Source organism: Triturus cristatus, chromosome 4_1 (assembly GCF_964204655.1).
Source record: "Triturus cristatus chromosome 4_1, aTriCri1.1, whole genome shotgun sequence".
Lineage (NCBI taxonomy): Eukaryota > Metazoa > Chordata > Amphibia > Caudata > Salamandridae > Triturus > Triturus cristatus.
The window spans coordinates 1229983162-1230009243 of record NC_140585.1 but is presented as its reverse complement, the minus strand read 5'-3'; the positions used below and the strand labels follow the sequence as shown (position 1 = coordinate 1230009243).

Genomic DNA, 26082 nt, shown 5'->3' with positions numbered 1-26082 from the left:
GCCAGCATGCGCAGACTAGACAAATCAGGCTTGTGATGTCCTTGACTCCAACACTGCACTACTATGCCCTGCCACCTGGTGGACACCATGTTCAAAACCAGGCTACACAGGTAAGGCAGCTCCCTGCTGTGCCCCCTACCACATGCATTATCTCATGTCCCAAATCTCTCAGCCAATCCAGGGCTTATTTGGGCCAGCTAGCCCAGCCCACCCACAATGGGCCTCGGCTCTGAAGCTGTCTGTGGCAGCCCAACACAACTTTAAGCTTGAGCCAATTGCCCACATGCTCCTTCCCTGCCCCCTGCGGGCCCCTCAAGCCTTGAACAGCCGTTTGTGTCCAACTATCACCGTGTGGAGGGCCTACCTCGATCACTACCTCCCATATTCGCCTCACTGTAACTTTTGGGCCGTACTTTAGCTTGGGCTTTGGGGGGTAGCAAGCTACCAGCCCCCCCCCCCACCCCCGACCTAACATCCTCAGAGGCCTCAGTCTCTGGGGCACCCACGCTTGCTGCAGAACCCCCGGCTGCAGCAAATCAGCCTTGCTTGCCTCTTCCACGGTTAAAATAGCCTCTAGAACTTTTTATTTAATTCACTTTCTATGACTACCAACATGTACTGATCTACCTGAAAAAAAGTGGGACTCTCTTCCAACCAGTGTCAGGTGACCACATGCCCCTGTCCTTGTTAAACTCGGCCTGCGCTACACTAACCAATAGCCCTTTCCTAGATCCTTGGATCCTACCACCCGCAAAAAGCTCCCAGTGGGGCAGGGCAATCTGTCCACCCCCACAAAACCCCATTCTCAGGTTGGCAGGTCTAGTAACATTTGTGAACAATTGGGCTCTCCAGTGGGGTGCCACTTCTCAACATCTGCGAGCCAGTTTCTCTGGGTGCTGAACTACTATTGAAGCAGAGAGAGGGCATGGAGGACCAGAAAAGCAATCTTGTAAAGTAGATTATGAAAATGTAAGGTCAGATTAATGGTAAATGTACATGTTTCCTCATGATGGCAAAGCCAAAACAGACTAGCTTGCACAGAAAAGAAAAGTTCCCCTTAAGTTCACCTTTACGAAAAAGGCAAACCCGAATTGCGAAACTTTGAGGAGACACTAGTTTGAGGACTGAATGTTTCTTCTATCGGTGCACCTCTCCCCTTCATTGACTATGAAGGTCAGAGCAGGTCAGTGACAAATGGAGTGACTTTGTGTTTCAATCACAATGAACACATCTCCGTTAGAGTACATCCATACCAGAAACCTAATTTGCCAGACCAGGGCAGCCAATGGAAGAGTCAGTGCAGCAGAGGGGCAATGGGGGAGATATGCTCCTACATAAGTCTTTCTGACCTTCCCTATAATACCGCGGAAATGATTCCTCAGAGGTGTGCTCCCACCTTTCCTTTAGCACCCTCACAGACTTGGGGAGGTCATCGATGGCCAGGGGTGGGTTTCCACCAACTTTGGGATCGCTTGCTATATCAAAGATACCATTCCCCATAAAAGCTACACTCAAAAATCCTATCCTATTTCAGTTTTCCACGACATAAGATAGTGCATGGTTGTATTGTCTTGTTGGCCCATCACTCCCACAATAAGTTGTAGTAAACAGTTCACTCCATCTGTAACCAGTCTTTTCTTTGTGTAATGCCTGTGGTCACTCCATAAGTGGCTCGCCCAACCAAAGCTATAATTTGGTGGTTGCATCAGGAGGAGACCAAAACAACCTCCAGGAGTCATCACCTGTAGGACACTCGCATCACCAGACGCTTGTTTGACGGCGTAGTGACAAGTATTCTGGGTCTCATGTATTAATGGGATGCAGACCTGATTTCCCCAAATACCATTTTTTTTAAAATCTGATATCCTAAGTTAATTGTGAAGTAGCCTTTATTAGTACTTAAGTGTATTATGCATTCTCAAGAGTATATATTTTTTTTAAAAGAAGAAAATAGCATCTAATTCCGTGCTTTTTTGTCAAAATATTATGTTCAGGTCAAGCATCTATTATCATTTCCCCCAGGGGATCACTTCAGGAGCACATGTACTAAGATTGGAATGATACAGAGAATGTTATCATGGCACCCGCAAAGCATAACCTGCAAATTAATGGAGTGTTTCTTATTTTCATGGCAAAGATACAAACAGTATCCCTTTTGTAGGTTCTATAAAGGAATTTTTATCATGCTGTCAATCCAACAAAGGTATGGCTAGTCTGAAGTTTTCTTGAAATCTATCTGCAACCAGTTTAAATTTCTTAAAAAGGAGTCATGTTTTGGACATCACTGGTATGATTGCACCTACAGTGCAGGCTTCCTGAGATAATTGGTGGTTTAAGGTTTTATCCCAAGTCTCATGGCTGTTTCGTCAGCCATATGGAAACAGAGGGCACATCACTTGTTCAAGCACTTCACCTTGGTCAGGGACACTTAGCATTTCTTATAGATAGAAATTAAAGGGGCACATGCATCAAACTCCTCATTTGCGATTACCAAATAGCGATTTGTAAGGAATCGCCATTTGGTAATTGCAAATGCCTATGCATGTAGGAATTGCAATAAAATGTGTGATTCCTTAACATTAGCTAAAAGCGATTCAGAAACTGTGAATTGCTATTAGCTAATGTGAGTCCATTCATTCCTATGCGCCTATAGGCCCATAGGAATCAATGGTAATGCATTCACAAATTGCGATTACCAAATTGGTAATTGCAAAATGTGAATGCAAATCCAAGGGTGCCCGGGGACCTAAGGCCCCCCTGAAGCACCCCCCAAAAAAGGTAAGTGTGCACATGTGAAGCACACACATGCCTTAAGGGCATGTGTGCGCTATATGGCACTTTGAAAAATCAATTTTGGTAAATTTTTCAAAGCATGCACAAATTACCATCACCTTGAAGTTGAAGGTAATTAGTGTTTCCTAACTGTACAGTTTGCATTTGGGAAAGGCTACATACACCGGCACATAGGGAATCACAATTTGCGATTCCCTAAATGCATTCGCAATTTAGGTAATCGCAAAAAATTGCGTTTACCTAACTTGCGAATGACAAAAGGTACATGCATCTGAAAAGGCCTTTTTCCTTTCGCAAACGGGCTGATTCTGCGAATGGGCCCGTTTGCGAATAGAAAAAGGCTTGATGCACGTGCCCCAAAGTGTTTCTTTCGGAAGCCTTTATCCTATTGGCACGTTGCTCACAAGGCATACGCACACTGGCTACCTGGTAATATAAAAGACTATTGACTATCGTGGACCTCTTCCCCACAAAGTAGAATGAGTGTTCTGTTTTTTGTATGAATTAGTAGTTCACAAAGGTTTTTTCTATGACCATCAAAACGAAATGAGCCAGTTTAATTACTGGGTTTTTCTCCATTGCCAATTGTTTTACTTTCTGAAGTCTATTCGCTGAGAAACTGGTCTTAAATTCAGGAAGACCAATTAATACATAAACATTGATGGGACGTCTAGGGACTTTATACTAGTGAATTGTTACTCATCCACATGTATTCAAGCATCTCAGAGTTACGATTGAATGGCTCTCTATGCTTGTGAGGCTCCAGTCGGAACCAATGGAGAAAAATATTATTTTCCCATGAATCGTCTTTCGTTCCATTGGGCTTAGAGGGTTAATCTTAAACACCCAAAGCACAATTAAAAGTTCCAGTTGGGCTTGGTAAGTGTTTTGGTCATGGGTTGTATCGTCTTTGCTTACAGAAATCTGGCACCATCCAAAGATGTGTCCCATGACTTCCAGTGAACATCTAGGACTAGCTTGCTTTGGTGAGCCTTTATAGGGTTGGCCCTATAAAATTGAACTCCAGGCATTTTCAGATTGGTTGAAGATTCCAACTGATGATCTAGAAATCAAAATCTTTTTCTACTGCACTATGAATTGCGATGATTATAAGCGGGGGCTAATTTCTGCATCTTCCACAGCTTTGGAAAATACATTGCTCATCTAAGAGTCCAGAATAAGCGTTGCTCAGTCAATCCCTTCTCCTACCCCAGTTTGTCATAGTGTGCTTTTTTGACTGCCATTCCCTTCCAGGTTTGATTATCATATTCTGTCTGTGATTAACTCAAATTTGAAAATTAACGGTGTCTCAAGCACTGCAAGGATAGTCCATACTAATGTCTGTAAAACTCTGAGGTAATTGCTATTTTTTCTCTTTGAATCTAGTTTTCCAGCTGAAAGCTACTAGAATGGGTCAGGGCTTTCATAGCGTGTTACTACAACCTTCCTCTATTTGTGAATACTCGTGCCGCTAACGGTCTCTACAATGAGCACCCGCTGCCATAGATGAAGGTAAAGTATTACAGTTATGCCAGACAGTAAGGTATATGGCAGAAAGTCCACAAATACAACATTTGACTTGAAATAATTTCCTCAGATCTAGTACTCCATCCTGGGTGTGTGCCTGCCTACACATAACACTCATTGTAAACAGTGCAATATTTATAGCCTATTTGTATCGTTGGGCTAGCTGCACTAAGAATGTAATCCAAACAATGCAGTGCTGATAGCATCTCTGCCTAAATAAACACTTTAAAACATTCTTTGTTTACAGCCTGTCCAATACACAATGTAAATCCAAAAAAGCAATGGAAAAGGGGAGGCAAGACACATTAAAAGGAGTGCAATGCAATAGGTCTCGCAATGTTTTTTCACTTTTGTATGTAGTGGAATGATGTTATTTGCACAGTGCTATTGTTATTTGTATGACGTCATTGCGCTGTAGAACCTGAAAATTGGAAATAAGGTATAAGGGAGGGGAGACAAGAGTAATATGCTGCTTGGGGGAAAAAAGTAACAACAATGGAATTATATTCTCCTGAAGCCACAAGTTTTTAAAGAGGACTATGTATTTTATAAATAAGACACATAACCTACAACCTACTGGATAATCTTAGATTACAACAACAAATAGATCGCAGCTTAAACGAAGACAAAAAATAAGGCATGACACATGGTGCTGGACACTGGCATGTTCTCTCCAAAGTTTAATATGTCACTGTACAGTTGGTGATTGTTGAATTTAAGTATTAAAGTGCTACTATTGAGGTTAATATTTTCCGCAGCCAGAAGTTGTTGTCACAGTTATTGTTTTTAGTAAAGCACTCTAAACAACCCCCTGGACTTTTATTGCATTAAAAAACCTTCAAAATAAACATAGATGCACAGATAGACACACATAAACGTGCAAACACAGATACAAAGAAACACACATACACAGACACAAACGCACACATAGACAGACACACATTTGGAAACAGCCACCTGCAGCTGCATACACAGATAGATGCAACCATATAAGCATACATACATATAGTCATGCACACATACGCATGCAGGTACGAGCACATATAAACATAGTCACACGCACACATAGATATGCACATGAGGAAGCATGCACATCCATACACAGCATTACCAAGAATGGGATATATTTACACACTGACACACATGCACATATATACAAGCATACACACACAGGCATTCCTAAATATCTACGCATATGTGCACACTTAGACATGCATGCATATATAAATGCACAAACTCTGTCTTTTGTCTCACCCATGCTTGGATTACATGAACAGTTAAACTCTTTACGGTGCGGAGCGGAACTGAACTGAACCGCACCTTCTGCGCAAAACAGCACTTCCAGGGCTGTTAACGTGGCTTGAGTCCTGTAATTCATGTTTTCCAGTTAAAGAGTTGATCCAGGGGCTAGCCCCTGTGGGTTTCGCAGCGAGGTAGACAATTTGCTGTAGTGGGTTAACTGGGGGCAGGGAGGGGTGGCATCACTTAGTTATGAGGTGTTACTGCTTGGCTCTTTTTCGGCAGTACAGAATAAGGAGTTCCAACCAGTGCAGTGTGCTACCTATTTAGCGCACCACATGGGGTAGTAACCTTAGCTTAAAGTACTGAGCCACCTTGCTGAAAAAAAATGGAATGGCTGAAGGAAAGAGAACAGACATCCGTTGGAGAAAGATGGAATTTGGAGAGAGAGGGAGAAACAGAGAGAAAATAGGAGGCAGGGAGAGGGACTTGAGAACGTAGAGAAGAGGAAAAATGTGTAGAAGAGCGAGACACGATGGAGACTGCGGATCTGGCAGAAGCACCCCCCAACTACGTACTGCATCCGCTGGCTAGGCGTGTCGAGGTGACAAAGCCCCTTTCCCACATCCCTATGCCAAGGAAGCCTCACCTGAGTATGCCGCTGTTGCTTCCTGTGAGGGCCTCTTTTTGCACGCTCAGAGGCTGCGCCGGAAAACAGGGAAGGAGTTTACTTGAAGTGCAGCCCGGGCCACCGCAGCACTGTGGAGGCCACAGCCCGAGCACAGCGAGCCACGGAGGTGGCAAGTGAAAGCCCAGGGGAGGGAGGGACACGAGGGAAGCACCGAAGTGGCATGGGGCTGGCAAACAGCGAGGAGGGTAAACCTTCCACCTAGGAAAAGCGAGCGCAGCTGCAGAAATTGAAACAAGACTGCTGTTTTTTTAAATATAAAAAGCTATTAGAGAGAATGAGAAGCAAACACTTTCTGGCTCGAAATGCCAATAGCCCATTTAGTGACGTTTGCCGATTGGATATTTATGACGCGCAGTGAAAGATATTTACTTTTAATTTGAACAAACCCATACCACACTTTAAGAATGTTTGATGTCTGTGAATAGGCAAATGATTTGAAGATAAAGACATTTCTTTCAGACCTCAAATTCACGAGACACTGCCAACCACTCACCTTTTTATATCCCTTAAAATAGGTACGACCAGGGAAAGCGCTGATGCTTCAGGCTAGCAAACAATCTCTTCTCTTGCGGAACAACGTGCAGCAACCACTGGGCGTCGCCATATTTGACTACAAGCCTCACCGTATGACCCAGCGCGGAAGCCACAATAGTGGAGTGAGTTTCCGGCCCTCCAGATTACCACAGAGGGATGTATGATGTTACAACGCATACATTTACATCGCGGTACACTACATCGCGGTGTTGACAACGCAAGTCGTTACAACGACTTGCGCTAGATGGCGCTCTAGGACAAGGAATAGGACTTAGGAGTAGTATAATTTACTATTCCAACTCCAGTCTACGTACAGTAGGGAAGGTGTTGGATAGTAAATTATACTATTCCTTGTCCTAGAGCGCCATCTAGCGCAAGTCGTTGTAACGACTTGCGTTGTAAAAGCCGCGATGTAATGGCATCGCGATGTAATCCCCGCGTTGTAAACGATGTTTCCCCCATAGAGAGCTGCAGCGTCGCTCATTGCATTGAAATAAAAGAAGGATGACGTGTGCGTTCTCATTCATATGGAAAATGTCGGCCATTTCGGAATAATAATTGCACGATATTAGATGTTATTTTAGTTAGATAATATGAACATCTACAAAATATACAATGTGTGGCCAGAAAAAAGCATATATATTGCATGACATTTTGAATTGGAGAGTCCGACAGCTGCTTTAAATAATTAGCCAAATTGAACACTTCAGCAGAATACTTCTATGGTTACTTACTCGAGGGATATAGCACAATAAATGATGAGGTCTTGCCACATCACTTTAGCTGCGTGTCAAAGCCTCATGTCACTTCCTCGCGCACCATAAACAAGTGCAGACACGCCCACCGCCTCGTGAGAAGGGAGAAGCATGATGAGCAACAGACGACGAGTCCAGTCTGGGTGGGCGGGGCCTAAGGGAGACAGGGCGGTCACCAACCCCACTTCCAGAGAAGCCCGACAGAAAACCAACGTCTATAGATCTCACAAGCGAGCAGTGCATGCGCTGCAACGCAGGCGAGACCTAAAAATAAACAGAGGAAAAAGCAGAAAAGAAACAGGATTACCATTGGAAAAATGCAGAAAGGGTGAATGAGGTAAAGAGAGAAAAGCAAGAGGAAAGATTAACTGAGAAAAAAGGAGGATAGAAATTCTAGACATGAGAGTGATGGTAGGTAAAGGCCAGAAAAAAACAGAAAGAAAGGAATATTAGAAAAGAACAGCGAAAGAAGATAAATTGGCATATTTGGAGCTCGAATGACAGAGTACTCTCCCACAGATGTGGAGAGTACCCTGACGTCTAACTCTCCATTCGCCCACTCTACTTAGAGTAAGTTGAATCGTCATGTTTCAGTCGAAGGAGCCTCCACTACCACCAGCACTGTTGGAAACTTCAGACTGACTGCCTCGAAAGTATTTCAGAAGATCCACCTATCACGGGCAAACCGGACATTGTCACTTTTTTCCTGTTCTGGACTCCCAGGGAAAGACTAGCGGTTCAAACAGGAAAACAAGAAAGTGTCCCCACAAGATGGGTGAAAACTCTGTGTGTCAGGGACTTTTGTTTTACAAAATCAAACTTCTGTTTTGGGAGCACTACACATGACACCCACACAGCAACGCTTCAGTGCCTTCAGCTCCTCTGAAGGTACAGAGATCTCAGCCAGGAAGGAGAGGGTCTCTAAATATGGTTGGCTGTAGTCTGACAGGGCAACAGAGTACATCCCTATGCTGACCTGGAATGGAATACAGGATAGGGAGGGCCATCAAAAACAGAGAGTAAAAAGATATAATAACTAAGAGAATGCTCGAGAGAAACAAAGTATAGAGAGCATAAGACAAAGAAGCGGTAAAGAGGGGCAGAAAAAAGATATACAGAGGGAGTTATTAAAGAGAAAGATTAATAGAGTGTGAATAAGTAGACAGAGATGAAGAATGAAATGAATAGACCGGGAGAAAGAATAGATTTATTGAAAAAGAACAAGAAGAGGTGGTAAAGAGAAAATGAGAGAAGGTGGTGCAGATGAAGTGATAGAAAGGTAGAGGGTAACAAGGATTGCTAGCATAGAAGTGGGCAGGAAGAGAGCAAAACAGTAGTAATCTATATGAACTGAAAGAGGTAGAAGGGAAAGAAGATGAGAAAATGAAACCTACTGGGTTTGCCAATACATAACAGCATTGGTAAAAAAGCAATGTTGTTTGCTGGTGCTACTTAGTATTGGCAAAACAAAAGGCATGATGACATGTCTGCTCTTGGCGATCATGCCATTCTCTAGCATCACGCATGCCCACACTTAGAAAATGGTGCCCACATCATTTGGTATCATTATTTTATTGACCTATCTAAGATAGTGGGCAGCACTTACAATGGCATTTTGTGGAGGGCCGGCAGAACTTTGCTAATTGGCTCTCCATAAAAAAATATGCTTAAAAAATATTTTAAAAAGGTGGTCGAGCAGGTGGAGGAGCAGATGGGGGAAGCAACGGGTAGTGGGCGGGGGCATGACTGAGAGAGCAATATGGGAGCGGGGGCTGATGAGTGGCGAGATTGAGCAGCAGAGTGAGAGAGCTGCAAAAGCATGCACCCTTATGGAGCGCTTAAACAAAGACACAATAAGCTGTTCCCGAAAAGTGAGCAGTGGATGGACACAAGTCCGCCACCCAAGAGGATGGTAAAGAGGCTGTGCTCCAGGTGAGGTACAATATACAAGCTGGATAAGTGGATAAGGAAAGCTATCAAATAAGAAACAAGTAAAGGAGAGCGACAATAAAGCCAACCATCGATAGGCAAAGGGCTGGCTGTAAGGGCCTGTACATTTGTGGTAAACAACCCCCCACCTCCACCCACGACCCTTCAAGTCCCCAACAACAGGTCTTTTGAAAGCAGGCTGTCTGGTCTGGTAGGCTCGACCCAAAAAAATTACATTAGACGACCAAATGGGGAGAGAAGGGCTCTAAGAAACATAGGAAGTAAAAGAAAAGTCTCTAGATGCGTAGGTCGAGAACAGATTGATAAACACGTGTAGGATGAGACCAGATTGATGATGAGGAAATGAGAAAAGGAAAACAAATGGAGAGCAAAGGTTATAAAAAGAAGGGATAAAGGGGTTAAGAGACAAGGAGGGAAAATGGCACAGAAAGAAAAAATAAATATCTGTTGGAATAAAGGGAGACATAATTGATACAGAAACAAACAATGGAGACAGTGAAAAAAGAAAGAATGAAATAATTGGGTGAAACGATTAAAATAAATAATGACTATGAAAAGTGAGAAAGAAGAAAAAAAAGGACAGATCTAAAGAGAAAGGATGACTAGAGAACAATGATAATTGAAAAGAAAGATTGGTAGGCATAAGAAAAAGAAAGACGGTTTAGGGAGAGAGATAAAGGCGACACCGAGAACGAAGAGAAAAAATACGCCTTTATATATACATGGAGAGAGAAAGCATTTGAGAGAGAGAATTGCTCTACAGAGCTAGAGCCCAGCAGTCTGTCTTCCGCTGCCTGCGGAGGCCCAGGAGTGCATTATAAGCAATACCATCATCCTCCCTACCTTGCTAGATGGGTTATTTGTTCTGAGCTCTTTCTGTCGCAGTTTTAATTTGCCGTCAGAGAACCGCCGGCTATGACCATCTGTCCATGCCGCCGTCTCAGGTAGCTCATCCGGAACTGGAGCGCAGAGCGTGCGCGAGCGGCGTGCCGAAGGCCTAAGAAAAAGCCCATCCGGGTCGCCAGATGTTAGTTTCTCACTGATAGGCACTAGGTCGTTTGTCTCGGAGTACCTTCGTCACTCCTCTACAAAGCGCACTCCCAGGTATCTGGAGATGGCCAGGGGTAATTGTAAGAGCAGAGAGCAGGAGTGCCACATTTGTATTACTCACCCAATCTCTTCCTGGTCCCCCCGTCCCCCCTCCTCCGAAAAACAGCCGAGACCGGTGTGAGCAGAAAACAAAGGCGATGTCATTTTACCATCACCAGGGCCTCTTGAATTATGTGGCACTAGTGGACAAGATTATGCAGCAGAGTTGACTAAATTATGTGGGAAGAAAAGGCAAATGATGTGACATAATGATGAAGGTTTTGTGGTAGTATTACTTCCTAATTTTGTCATTTTTACACGTTAACGCTGTCTGGACAAAGGTTTTACCCCACTAGTACCAGTTTACTTACGTAATACAGTAATAAGCAATGGAAAGGTGATCCATTTTTGCATAGAAATTTCCACTGTGTGACATCGGGTTGCCCCAGTTTTAGTAACTTTTAATCCGTTTGAACTAGAAACAGCGTTTTTATTAAAATCTGCAGATTGTGCAGAAGATGACAGATTCTGTGGCAAATGCATCAAATCCATAATTATGTATAAAGCTGAACACTAGGGGGGATATTTACAAAGAAGTGGAAGTGAGGCGTTAGGCGTAATGGCTTACCGCCTCACTCTGCAACTTCAAAAATGCAAGGCTGTACCATATTTACAAGGATATGGTGCAGCCTTGCATTTCCCCCTCCGCTGGCACTACACTTAGCAGTGTAGCGCCAACGCAGGCACCCTTTCACCATAGTGCAAGGGTGTCTGCATGCAGGTAAAGATTGTTTTCTGTACAGGAAGGTCCCCCTACCTGCACATAAACAATCTTGAAATGCAATTTTGTCACTTCTACGTGTGCTGCTTGATGCAGCACACACGGTAGTTACAAAATGTCATTTTTTTAAAGGATTGTTTATATGCAGGAAGGGTCACCTTCCTGTACATGAACAAACCAAGGTGTTTTGCTTTTTCTATATGTGCTGCACAAGGCAGCACACATGGAAAAAGCAAAAACGTGGCGAAATAAAGCATTTCTCCTCGTTTTGCCAAGTTAAGACTAGGTTTTCCCTGGTTTTAATTTTGGCGCTGCCTCCTATTTACGCTGCCCTTGTAAATAGGGGGCAGCGTCAAAATCAACGGGTGTTGTGGTGGACCGCAAACCGCAACACCCACTGCGCAACCCTTTCATGCTAAGCATAGCGTGAGGCTGTCCGAGGCCCCTGCAGGGGGCCAATACAGAGGGCGGCCCTTTAGTGCCATTTTGGGCACCACTCACCCCGTTCTAGTGGTTGGGGGCTCCAGCAGGAGCCCACTCGCCCAGTCGCCACAGTGGTGTCAGTTCCGGTGTGCCAGGTGGGGGGAGGGCATATAAGCCTCCCCGCCCCTCCTGGCAGCCTCTGTCCATCAGTCATGCCGTTGTGTCGCGTCGTTCGCTGGACTCGTCATCGGTCGGGGATCTGCGATTGCATGGTGAGTCCCCCCCCCCCCCCTCCACCCCGATCCCAATCGCAGGCCTCCAGTGGTAACCTCGTCCCAGTGGTATTTACCCCCACCCCTGGTGTTGTCGTGCGGCACCGCGGGGTGGCAAGGGCCTGCGTGCAGAGTGGGATCGGCCGGAGGTCTGGGGGAGGGCCCTCGACCGGCGGGCCTGCCTTACCGACCGGCTGACCTGGTTGAGTGATTGCGTGGTGCCCTGAACCCAAATGCATGGGTTCGATGCAATAAGGCCACGTTAGTGTCGTCCCGAACTCCCCTGTGGCCAGCCTCACCCACTTCAGTGTTTAACTCGCGCCGTACTAGGCAGGCATTCCGCCTCCCGCCCCGACGGTGCTGGCAGCGCTAATGCCCCACTGCTGTGCAGCCTGGCGCGACGTACCCAGGGTGGGGGTCGAGCCGCGTGGTTGGAGGACCGAGCCTCCGCACCCTCGGTTTCTGGGTACATCTCTCCCTTCACGGGCCCAGACTGTCCCGGGGGACAAGGCGCATAGATTAGATGGGCAGCGCGTCTAGGGAGGCTTTTCCATCCACGGCGTTCCTGGGGGCGGGCGCGGATACATTGTTGCTCGTTCCAGCATTCAACGCCTACCACCACGCGATCTATATTGCGAAAACCCCCCCCTTGTGTGCGCGATGCTACTCGCGGCCCATGTAGCTTAAGGGTTAATAGCAATGCGCGGGTGTACCATGGTTGATCGTCCGTTCCAGGGGCATAGCCGCTCCGCCTAGTGCATATCACCGCGTGACCAGACTGCGACCCCCCCCCCCCTTTGTGCGGAATGCTGCTCGTGGCCCGTGTAGCTTTGAGGTTGGTAGCAATGCGCCGGTAATCAATGATGATGGGCCTATCCTCGCCCGGGCTTCCTGGCAGCTGGATTGGGGCGTGAGGCCCGGGTTCACCCCCCCCCCATACCACCCGTATTCGGAGGATGCCTCTGACGGAGAGAGTGGCCCTACGCGCTGGCCTGCAGGGCTGTGTCGCGTGCAGATTGGTGTCCGGGGCATGCTAGCAGGGTTTTGCTGAGTCAGCGGTGTAGGGAGTGTCCGCCGGCCAAACGGCTCAGGCTTGGGACATGTGATGACGGCCTGTTTCACCGGTGCTTCCCGGCAGCAAGACGGGGGTTAGGACCCGGCGCGGGGCCCCGGGGTCACCTCCCCTACCACCCGATTTTGGGGGTTGCATCTGACGGCGAGACGGGCGCTCCGCGAGGGCCGGCAGTGTCGCGACGCGGACTGGGTGTGTTCTGGTGCACGTTGGCGAGGGTTTGCAGGGCCAGCGGGGTGGGGATGGCCCGCTGCCCGAGCGGCCTGGGCTTGGGACGTTGAGGATGACGCCCTGCTTGCTAGCGTCCCCCCCTTCCCCCTCCACCCCCGGCACCAAAATGGGTGCTAGTGCACCACTGACAGGGGTGCAAGGGGGGGTGTTACCGCCCACCACAGGCAGGGCAGTTGCACCTGATTTGCGGTGCACCATCACCGGTGGCACCGGTAGGTTTATAGGGGACTGTTCGCTGAATAAGAAGGCAATAGGTATAAGCCGGTGCCTGATTTTCAACCCTATTACACCTGATGCATTCTGGGTACATGAGGCCTCCTCCCTCATATTCACAGATTAGAAAGGTCAATGCCTGGGTCTACTCACAGTGACAAGCTGGTATCATTACTGGAAACCGTGAGAACTAAATCCAACTACAGCAGCAGCACCACAAGAAGCTTCGGGGTGCTAATAAGGCAGGAAGATAATTGTTATTTTCATAAGCAATAACAAATCTGCTTTTGCTGGTTGGGGGCAGAGTTAAGGCAGGACAGCGAGGTTATCATCGGGGGCGAATAGAATAATGCGGCAGCGTTATGGGTGATGTTACCCCTGTAGGCTTTTTAACAGCCACCCAACGCCCCCCCCCCCAACCTCCAATATGGTACTTATCCAGATGGCCTAGTAGTGGTATATTTGGCCCTCATCCCCCCTAAAGTTATGTTTCAATCATGTTTCTGTGGTGACGTTTTGTTATGTGACTCAAGACGGAGTCCATGATGCTGCTATGCCTAACAAAACACGCTGTCTTTGCCACCCCCCACAGATTAACGTCAAGTGCAACGTGTGGATGCTACAGGTACGGGCGAACAACCTAAGGCAAGGCAGAAAGCAGGACAGAGCAGCACACGCACAGAGGTATTTGCAGAGTGGAAGGGGTCAGCCATGGTGTGGGGGACACCAAGGGGTGATGGGAGTCACAGCATAGAAGTTCATGCAAGGGTGCGCCAAAACAGGGGGGCACCAAGACGGCACCGGCAGGGACGTAACCTCTGTCAATTTTCTCACCAAGGTTACGGACAAATCGCCCAAGCCCCGATCAAGAGGACGGATGGAGGCCACCGGGCCGCGCAAGCGTCGGAATCAGAAGTTGTCGTTGACGCTTCACCCCCGCAAGCGCGCCGACCACCCACCGCTCCGACACATCTTCCCACGACCGTTCAAAAGTTTAGGTGTCAGGAATCCAAAAGTGAAGTAAGTACTGGGGCACGTGTGGGTTGGACACGCGTCGGGGAAGGGAAACGGGGCTCCCTGCGGCCCAGCTGTGTGGACGTACCCTCAGGAATGGAAGTGGTTTGTGGTGAAGTGTCTCATTTTACTATTTGAATTGCAGCAACCATCCCGTTTAGATTACGGAAATGTCCTTTACTTAGGATCAAATAAGGCTAACCTCCATCGTCTACAGATGGCCCAAAACGCGGCAGTCAGATTACTATGCAAGGTACCAAAAAGGGAATCAGTCTCTGCATTCCGACGTAAACTTCATTGGCTCAATATTGAAAATTGAGTGAAATTTAAAGCCCTCACCTATATGTATAAAATAAAAGCCAACACAGCCCCGAAGTACCTCTGCTCACTGGTAAATACATATATCCCATCCAGGAACCTCAGATCAGCCACTCAGGGCCGTTTTAGGATCCCTAAATTTAAGCGCACTCGCATAGGAGGTAAATCCTTTGCCTACTTAGGCCCGTCTCACTGGAACTCTCTCCCCATTTCACTGAGAAATGCGCCTAACTACTCCAGTTTTCGAAAGTTGCTAAAAACCTGGCTATTCGATAAATAAGACTTTTCTCTCCATCTGTGACAGCAAAGATACGCCGGGAAACCCTTTTTGGGAAGCCGATGCGCAGTACAAGTGCAAACAAAATAAAAATAAATAAAATAAATAACCTGATCACCTTGGTTCCGTTGTCGTGGGCGCTCCGCTCCCACAAGTGCGCCGACTACCCACTGCTCCGACCGTCCTTCCGGCGACCGTTCAAGCATTTAGGTGTCAGGAATCTAGAAGTGAAGTAAGTACCAGGGCACGAGCGGGTTGGACACACGCCGGGGATTCGGAAACGGGGCTCCCTGCGGCCCAGCAGTGGGGCGGCACCCTCAGGAATAGGTGGGGCACGTACATACAATTTTCTCTCCCCCCAGGGCATGACTAGGCAGTCAAACATCAATATATAACATACATTTAATAGTTGGTAAAAAAGATCATTAAGTACTATTCCAATAATGAATTAAACTTAATAGATAAATATGATGGGAGGAGAAAAATGATATAATATGTGATGTCACCGAATTGGAATAAAAAGGATGAATAGTGTCGATAGGAAAGAGAGGAAAGCACATCGAGGGAGTAAAAAAAGGATACGATGAAGTAGAAAACCCAGTGAAGATAAATGTATGAAAGTCAAGTCCAAACCTTGAAAAGAGTATAAAAAACTATAGGGAGTTAAGGGAAATTAAATAAAAGGCAATACGAATACTATGAAGTGTGCATAAAGGAAGATGCTACTTTCATAAAAATAGAAGAACAAATCGGACTATTCTAATAATTAAGAATCAAATTAAAAACAAGGGAAAAAGAATAAATGTCACATAGAGCTTCCTATAATAGTTATATAAACTGATCAGATATGAGGTAAATATAAAGTTCAAAAGACTCACCAAATTCTTATTAGTATCTATTAGCGTATCATGTAAGTCAAAGAACCAGAACCGCAACGTCTGTAATCCTACAATTAAAGGGTTCAATAACTAAAGTTACAAAATAACAATAATTAAGTAACCACTAGACAAGTGGCATTCGCTAATAAAGAGCATACCTAGTAAAATCGTGAGCTGGAAAGCTCCAATCTGGTTATCTTTCAATATATCTCTAATAGGTAATCAGCTCTAGGTATCAGCCATGTATCCTGAAACAAAAATTAGAACTAAGCTTCACTGAGTGAACGATAATAGTAATCAGCAATAAATTGAGTAGAAATAAAACATAAGTACCAAACTCACTAGGAACGATAACCCTAATGTACATAGTGCCTTTCTCAACAGTAAGCTAACTACGATCATGAAAACTAAAATAAGTAAAGCAAGTAGCGTGAACTGGTGGACAAAAGAAATAACAAGAACCGAATTGAATCGTATCAGAGTTCAAATCGTTGATACATTGTCGGGCTATAAAATTCATACTAATACTCACTCTGTTAAGTAAATTAATAGATTCAAATAGGTAACAAAAAGTATAAGCAGTAATGACCTAGCGTATACTAGTATAGTAACGGGCAAACAGAATAGCGGCTCTCTAACGTCAGCCTATAAATGAATTATATTAACCAAAGTATACCAATATAAATTAAAAGACCTCAGTCTGCAACGATCAAATTAATATGTATCCGGTAGGACAACCGGACATAATTCCCGCAAATACCTTTAAAGTAACCGGATAGGGTCCACTATCTAGACCACTCGTGGTATCCTCGGCGTCTGTAATACGCGCCATCTTGGAAAGGGAATATATAACCCCTTCAGAAAACGGACTATGTAGGTCAAAGTTAACACCACCAGTAAGCGCCATATTGGAATAGTGATTATATTCGTAGGATAAACAAAGTAAAAAGTCAATTTGTGTAGTTTATATAACTATTATAGGAAGCTCTATATGACATTTATTCTTTTTCCCTTGTTTTTAATTTGATTCTTAATTATTAGAATAGTCCGATTTGTTCTTCTATTTTTATGAAAGTAGCATCTTCCTTTATGCACACTTCATAGTATTCGTATTGCCTTTTATTTAATTTCCCTTAACTCCCTATAGTTTTTTATACTCTTTTCAAGGTTTGGACTTGACTTTCATACATTTATCTTCACTGGGTTTTCTACTTCATCTTATCCTTTTTTTACTCCCTCGATGTGCTTTCCTCTCTTTCCTATCGACACTATTCATCCTTTTTATTCTAATTCGGTGACATCACATATTATATCATTTTTCTCCTCCCATCATATTTATCTATTAAGTTTAATTCATTATTGGAATAGTACTTAATGATCTTTTTTACCAACTATTAAATGTATGTTATATATTGATGTTTGAATATTTACACGCAACTTTTGTTGTTATCAGTATGTATTTGTGAAATTCAGTTATTTTGTTTTGCCTTTAGCCCTGATGAAGTCCATGACTTATTAATGTCAGGACGAAACACGTGTTGGCTTGCAGTGGGCTCGCAGCGAAGAGTGTATCACGGAATAAAGACAAGATATGAACATTTGGCATTTAAACTAAGGACTTCTTTTGTGATGTGTACTTAAACAATCATATGTGCTTTACCTTTGAACCCATTTGCTCGGTCTACAAAGTTTGTTCAAGTTTGAGGTGAACTTAGTTTACCTAAATTACGACGCTGGTGGTCGTCGTATTGTTTACTTTGTAGCAAGGGTTCTAGTTTGTTTTCAGTACTAATATTTTCACTTCCCAGCGCAAATTGTCTCTACCACTGTGTTTTTTGTAGCATGACTAGGCAGTCGCCTAGATAATATGGTGACATGGACAGCCAGGGAACTCCCGCCCCACTGTTCTCACAGATCAGCTGTGTAGATGAGTCCCAGCCCAGCACGTCGCAGGAGGCACTATGGGAGAACTTCATGGCCATGGGCAAGGCTAAAGGACCGGAATGGGCACAAGGATTCCTCGACGCCCGAGGGCAGGAGGATTCCGGGGTGGTGGCTGACATCCCGCAGGTGACACAGGCGGGGCTCGTGGATCAAGGACCAGCCAGATCTAAGCGTGTGCGCAAGAACACCCCGCCAGAACCAGAACCCTCAGGGGTACCGGCGGCCGTACCGAACACTATCGCAGCAGACGCCGAGAACTTTGAGAAAATGGGTAAGGTGATGGACAATATGCTGATGTTAATGGGGCAATTTCAGACGCGGCTTGATGCCATGGCACCGACACCTCCATTGCTGGCTGTAGCGTCCGTGGCACCGGGGGCACCAACAGTATGGCAGGTTTGGGGGGGCCTGGCAAGTTGCGCGAACACAGCCGCCAGGGTGGTGAGGTCTAGGGCCACTACGGGGCTTGGGCCAGGGTCTGACGCAGTGTTGGTGCCAGACCCCACGCCAACAGCCATTTCTGCCACCGGTCAAGGGGACAGCCAACTGGCGACACCACCAGCAGATGCCGTGTTACGACAACCAAATCTCCAGCGGTGGCGGCATTCCGGCCACCCGTCACGGTGGCACCCTTGGCCTCGGGGCGTTGCTCTCTGTCTTGGCAAGTGCTCCAGGCGGCCAATGAGGGGATATGGAGACGGGAATTTATTGATATCCTGACCCTACTCATGCACGGGGCAGAAGGGGCAGACACTAGGAAAATGGGAGGAAAAGAGGCGGAGAAGAAAGTGAGGTACCAACGCTGGCCCGAGAAAACGATTGAGAACTGGGTTGAGGCGTTCACCATACTGTCGGCAGTAATTATGGAGAAGTATCCAGAGCAGGGGGAGGCGCTAATGCAATATTCTCACACCATACAGCATGAGGCTAAAGTGATAGGAGGGGTTGGGTGGTTCAACTATGATCAGGATTTCCGTAAGCGAATGGCCATATGCCCGGAGTTAGGGTGGGATCAAAAAGAGATCCAGCTCTGGGTTCAACACGTGTAAATTTTCCGCTGAACACAAGGATGGGGTTGCCAAGAACCAGAAGCAGGGGGACAATCAGAAAGGGACCAAGCAGACTGGTAAACGCCCCTTCAAACAGCCTTTTCGAGGGAGCCAGGGAGGGGGATGGAAGCAAGGGAGCAGGAAATTTAACTCCGGCTCCTGCAGGCTGTACAATTCGGGGTCCTGCTCATGGGGCAAGGCCTGTAAGTTTGCCCACAACTGCAGCAAGTGTGGAGCTACACACCCGGCCGTATCATGCACAGTTAGGCGAGAGGGTACCCCGCCTCACAAGGGCAGACAAGATAGCTAGAAACATAAAGGAGATAGAACTGCCTGCTGCCTCCCACCCCCTCCCCCCCTTGCCCATCCCCCAATGCCAGCAAGCGCCATCCTGCCAACCTCCAACGTCAAGGGGCCCTCCCCCATCATCATACGCAACCTCCTCCCCCTGCTCAGAGCCTACCCCAATTCCAAAGACAGATTGCTCTTAGCCAACGGCTTCATTGAAGGGTTTAAAAGATTCCATACCAGGGCCCCCTGGGCTGCAGGGATGCAGAGAACCTCAAGTCAGCCAGGGACTTGCCAGGGGTAGTAAGGGAGAAGGTCCGGAAGGAAGTGGCACTGGGCAGAGTAGCGGGTCCCTTCAATCACACCCCCCTGGAGCACTTTCTAATCTCCCCACTGGGTGTGGTCCCCAAGAAGGAGCCTGGGGCTTACCGATTGATCCACCACCTGTCCTACCCTGAGGGCGACTCGGTGAACCACTGGTTGGAAGAAGGGTCATGCTCAGTCTCTTACTGCTCCCTGACAGCCAGCACCTCTTGGGGTTCAAATGGCAGGGTGAAGTGTTCTTTGACCGTTGCATGCCCATGGGCTGTGCAGTATCCTGCGCATTCTTCGAGGCTGCAGCTCGTTCCTCCAGTGGGTGCTCTCCTGGGCTTACAGCATAGAAGGAGTTACACACTACCTGGATGACTTCCTGTTCATAGGGGGTTTAGGGACCCAGGAGTGCAGTGAGGGATTGCAGTGTTTCCAAGATCTGGCGGGGCATCTGGGGGTCCCCCTGGCACTGGGTAAAACCGAGGGTCCGACCCAGGTTCTCACGTTTTTGGGCATCGATCTGGACACCATCAAGGTCGAGTCCAGGCTCCCTGCCGAGAAGGTGGAGGATCTGCGGCAGGATATCCAGGCGCTACTGGGAAAGGACAAGGCCACCCTGGGCGCGGTCCAGAATCTCCTGGGAAAACTGAATTTCGCAGCGAGAGTTATCCCAGCTGGGAGAGTATTTTCCAGAAGGCTAGCTAGAGCTACTGTCAAGGTACATAAGAAACATCACCTGGTGAGGCTAGGCAATGGACTGAAGGAGGACTTATCAATGTGGTTTGAGTTCCTACTCGACTTCAATGGGACAGTCATATGGAGAGCCCCCTGGGCAGGCAGCCCCGAACTGTGCCTCTTCACAGACGCTTCAGGGAGAGAGGGTTTCGGTGCCATAATGGGGGCGGAATGGTGTGCCCAGAAGTGGCCTAATGCATGGCGGCAGCGTAAGATAACCTCGAACATCACGGTACTCGAGTTGTTACCCATTGTGATTGCCCGGCATCTGTGGCCCAAAGCGTTGGTGGACAGGAAGGTAATTTTCTGGTCCGACAACATGGCTGTTGGGCAGGCAATCAATGGCCAGACAGCGAGGTGCCACCTGGTGCTGTGCTTATTGAGAGAACTGGTCAGGGCCGGCTTGCGCAGCAACATCGAGTTTAGGGCTAAGCACATCAAAGGGGTAAAAAATGTGCCAGCTGACGCTCTCCCTCGTTTTCAGTGGCTCCGTTTCCGGGAGGCCTGGCTGCGAGCGAGAGCGGAGATGACACCCTTCCCAGCACAACTATGGCGCATCCTGCACTGGAGCAGCGGCTGAGATCGTTGGGTGAACACTCCTTGGCACCGGGCACCAGGAAGAAGAACAAGGCCCATCTGGACACATTCTTAAGCGTTACAGAGACTCTGAGCACAGGCTCGCTTGCCTTGGACCAGCAGGTTCAGGCGTTTGTTTTATGGGCCAAAGATCAGGAGAAGAGCCACTCGTGGGCCTGTGGCCACCTGGCAGTAGTGAGCCACGACACCAAGCTGAAGGGGGGGGCAGAACCAAACCAAGTCTTTCTTGATCAGAGGGGCCCTCAAGGGATGAGGTTTGGACCCTGGACTCTAGGGGCCCCATTGACTTTCATACCTTACAGGGGATGCTAGACGTAGTAACCCAGGTCACCCACTCGCAATTTGAGGCCAAGCTATTCTCGGCTGCATTCTGCCTAGCCTTCTTTGGGGCGTTCAGGATGGGCGAATTGGTAGCCAGATCAAAAACAGACATGTCTGGTGCCACCTTGAGCAACCAGGATGTCAAACTAACAGACAAGCTAGTGATACGTATCAGGAGGACCAAAACAGATCAGGCAGGGCGTGGGGCGGATGTGGTTCTGGAACCGCTAGGAGACCCTTGGTATTGCCCAGTGGCCAGAGTTAGGGATTACATGTCCGTGCGCCCGGCGGCACAAGGGTACTTCCTGATACATGCAGACTTGGGTCCCCTGACTAAATTCCAGATCGACCGGATCATGGGCGCCTGCCTGGCTCGCTCGGGCCTTGCCTGCCCCGACAAAAAGTGTTCCAGCCACTTATTTAGAATTGGGGTGACTACAGCAGCATTCAAGGCGGGCATGGAGCCGAAGGACATAAAGAGGGTTGGGAGCTGGCAATCGCGCTGCTTTGAGCGTTACATCCGCCCATACAGGCTCAGCATGTAAATATAATTTTGAGTGCCGTGGTTTGTAGTGATCTTGATAAAGTGTGATTCAATAGATACTAAACAAGTTTGTACAAAATGACGTCCGTTTGTTCACTAGGTTCCCGAGTGTGGGTGATCGGCCATTCATTCATTGCCAGGAAGGCTCAGTGGGCGGTGCGCAGGAATTGGAAGCGGGGGTTTGCGCAGACACAGTTTGTATGGATTGGCTTCCCTGGAATGAGATGGAGCAGCATCACTAACAGACTTGAGCAACGACTGGCCCTAAGGGGCGCCCTCCCCAGTATTTTGGTGATCCACCTGGGGGGCAACGACCTTATTCCCATGGGAAGGAGGGCTCTACTACAAACCATGAAGTCTGATTTGGCGGAAATCAGCAAACGCATGGGACGATGCGAACTCTGGTGGTCAGAAATCATCCCTCGCAGAAACTGGCACGGGGCCAGGTCCAGCGAGGCGGTGGAACATTCTCGTAAGAGGGTTAATGGTGCCAGGCGTCAGTTCACAGACCAGAGGGGTCTGGGTTTCATCAGGCACAAACTGATTCAGTCCAGAGTCGAGGGATACTTTGAGAAGGACGGGGTCCACTTATCTCCTGCGGGGATGGACATGTTCCTGCCGAAATTGCAGGAGGCATTGGAAATAGCAGGTTGCAAATAACAGTATAGCTTGTGTGTGGGGGGCTCTGGCGGCGACAGTGGCCGCCTACAGAGCTGTGGCAGAGTTACAGGGTGATCTGGAAGCAGACTGGTACAGTAAGGGTACCTCGGCGGCAGACCAGTACAGTAAGGGTACCTCTGCACGGCACAGTAGGGGTGCCAGAGCCAAAGACCAGGAGCCTCAGGGCAGGTTCATGGAAAACCGCGACGGTGCCCGGTTAGTCCTTTGGGCGGTTGGGGGCCTGACCAACCGGGAGTTTGCCCTGCTACACTCCGCCCTGCAAAGGGCGTGAGTAGAAGAGACCAACGTGTCACATGATCTGGAAGAGGATCATTAAAGGTATCACTGACTGGGTGTCCCACAGTGCCGCCGGCTCACCAGGCGGGCGGGGGCAGCATAGGTTGGTACAGTTGCCCGCCCTTGGATCGCCCGTAAGATAACCCACATATTGCATACTCATTTATGGAATAAACCTACAGCAATATTTCCCAAAACAAAAGTTGTCTTGTGTATTTATTGATCCGTGCATGCTCAGACCAGGGGTGGGGGAAGTTGCCGGTAATGCCACTATGCAGCTGTCTGAGGCCCCCGCAGGGGGCCAATGCAGAGGGCGGCCATTTAGTGCCATTTTGGGCACCACTCACCCCGTTCTAGTGGTTGGGGGCTCCAGCAGGAGCCCACTCGCCATGTTGCCACAGTGGCGTCAGTCCCGGTGTGCCAGGTGGGGGGAGGGCATTTAAGCCTCCCCGCCCCTCCTGGCGGCCTCTGACCACCAGCTACGCCATCTCCCACCCTACCTCTTACCCGGTGTCTCGACTGGTGGACAGGGTACTCAGAATGTTTTAATGTTTTCTTTTGTGTTGCAGGTGGAGTTACAGGGCGATCTGGAAGCAGACTGGTTAGTAAGGGTACCTCTGCGGCAGACCGGTACAGCAAGGGTACCTCTGCGCAGCACAGTAGGGGTGCCAGAGCCAAAGACCAGGAGCCTCAGGGCAGGTTCCTGGAAAACTGTGACGGCACCCCGTTAGTCCTTCGGGCGGTTGGGGTCCTGACCAACCGGGGGTTTGTCCTGCTACGCTCTGCCCTGGAAAGGGCATGAGTAGAATAGACCAACATGTCACGTGATCCGGAAGAGGATCATCAAAGGTAGCACTGACTGGGTGTCCCACAGTGCCGCTAGCTCACCAGGCGGGTGGGGGCAGCATAGGTTGGTACAGCTGGCCGCCCTTGGATCGCCCATAAGATAACCCACATATTGCATACTCTTGTATGGAATAAACCTGCAGCAATATTTTCCGAGAACAAAAGTTGTCTTGTGTATTTATTCATACGTGAATACTCAGACCGGGGGTGGGGGAAGTTGCCGGTAATGGCACTATGAAAGGGGGCCTTAATTACAAGGCAGCGTTAAGCCACATTAAGTGGCTTAACGCTGCCTTGTAAATAAGGCGAAGCCTCTATAGCCAGAAATGTCATGGCGATAGGGGCTTGTAAATATTTCCCAGGGTGTTAACGAAGGTAAAGAAAAGCAAATGTTAACCTATGGAAAGTAATGAGTAAGTGTGATACGTGAGTCAGGTTGGTATGCAATTTGCAGAAGTATTAAATGTGAATATTTTTATTCGGCATATCTCCCAGTAACAGTTGCAGTTTTGTTTACCTTAATTTAACCCCAGCATCTCAAACAACAGTTTTAAAAGTCTGTTTTGCAATGTCTAGAAATCTGTGAGTAGTCGGTCTGGGTGACTCCTGCAGTTGACGCTGCGTTGTGGAAGGTTAGAGACAGTGATAGATCGTAAACTATGCTAAATAAAGCCACCATCAAGGGATGCGTTCCATCTTTTTCACAAATTGCAAAGTGTTTGGGGAGTGTTTGAAATAAGGCATGCTTTGTTTTGTTTTTTTGCGTTCACAGGCAGTCTTGTTCAAAGAGGTCAGGTTGACACTTTCAAGAAGAAAAGAGATCTCGAGGCGAAGAGTCCAGAGCTGGATGACCTGGGAGCTGAGAAGAGTTCAATCCCGGCCACAGCCGCCGAAAATTCGTTTAGTGGCAACGCTCGACAGTGTGCACTTTTTGAACATTACGTTGAGGGATTAAACTGGGCTTTGCTTAGAAACTGTCTAACCAAACTTTAGCATCACAAACATGACCTCTGTGTTGCTGCATGTGTTCACTTAGGAGCAGCAGAAGCTAGGCTAGTGTCGATCCTGTAGCAGGGGAGGTGCTGCGCTACCCCCGCTTAGGCCTCACTCGCAGTGGCGCTGAATAGAATACTTGCACACTCAGTGGTTCAATGCCCGTGAAGACCTGTGCGATCATAAGGCCGTTTATCTACTCGAGCTGCGCCCCTGGCCCGGGGAGTGTTACAGGTAGCCACATATTATTACAGAGGCCGGATGGTGTAGGAAACTGGCTCTATAACTCTCTATTTGTGGTAGAGTGGTCGAGCAGTAAGGCAGTATCAGAGGACAGTGTTAAGAATTTGATGTACACACCCAGTCATCAAATGAATTCACACTCAAGAACTGAACTCTAGGCCAATTGTTTTTGTATATAAAAAATATACTGTTATTTTATTTTAGAACCAAGCAAGCCTGGCACAGGTAAGCATGAAATACTTTTCAGTAATAAGTTGATGATTATAGAACAATTTGGAAATGCAATAGAAATTGTACTTTGTTTGATTTACAGGGGATGCAGTAGGTTGCAACACTTAGCAAATACAGTAAATTGAAAGGAATAGGCGTTTTCAGTAAATTACAGGTAAGTTACTTTTTACGTTACTTTTCTAACTCAGTGCTCGATACCTAGATTCAGCACTGGGACATTTCCTGCAAACAGGTAAGTAAATACGTTTCGGTTATTTGTGCGATTTTTAAAGAATATTTTTAGGTTTCAAAACTCCACACAAAAAGTTTTCACAGAAAAACAATCAATATAATCCTATGGAGGAAATTAGTGTTTACAGGTTACTTTTGAGATTACTTTTCTTACCCAGTGTAGTCTACCTGGATACTACACTGGGACATCACCTGCAAACAGGTAAGTAAAATCGTTTTTATTAATTGGTACAATTTTAAAGAATTTCTTTAGGTTTTCAAACTCCACACTTAAAAACTTTTCCAAGAAAAACAGTCAATGTTATCCTATGGAGGAAAATAGGGTTATCAGTTTGGAGTTAAGTAATCGGTTTCTGGAGTTGAGGTTCTGGGGTTAGACTCAGGGGTCCCCCAGGGTCAGTGATGCACTGTTGTTGCACCCTCAGCGGCACTAGGGCGACCGGGTGCAGAGTTTTAAGGCCCAATGTTATCCTATGGAGGATAGGGGGTCTCCGGTTGGTGGCTGCGAGCAAGCAGGCCACTGGGCTGTGGGAGCAAAGCTCCTAGGGTCTAGGTCAGGGCAAATAGGGAAACAAATTAGAACAAAAGGTGCGCCCTCAGCGGCACTGGGGCAGCCGGGTGCATGGTGCTGTTTCGAGGTTGAGTGCCCTGTTGATTTCAATGGAGAACCTCTGGTTTGCAAAAGCACTGCAGGCAGGGAGACGAAGGACTTCTGAGTGCGACCACCACTTCGA

The 26082-nt window shown here is 47.4% G+C and overlaps 1 long non-coding RNA gene and 1 other non-coding gene across 2 annotated transcripts in view; one reads left to right on the top strand and one right to left on the bottom strand.

Moving 5' to 3' along the window:
* The window catches only part of LOC146856464 (uncharacterized), a 477069-nt gene that overhangs the window by 75406 nt on the left and 375581 nt on the right, over nucleotides 1–26082 (bottom strand). The window lies entirely within an intron of this gene.
* On the top strand, nucleotides 2023–2128 carry LOC146856465 (U6 spliceosomal RNA). Its single transcript, XR_014958927.1, has one exon. It is a non-coding gene; the product is annotated as a U6 spliceosomal RNA (small nuclear RNA).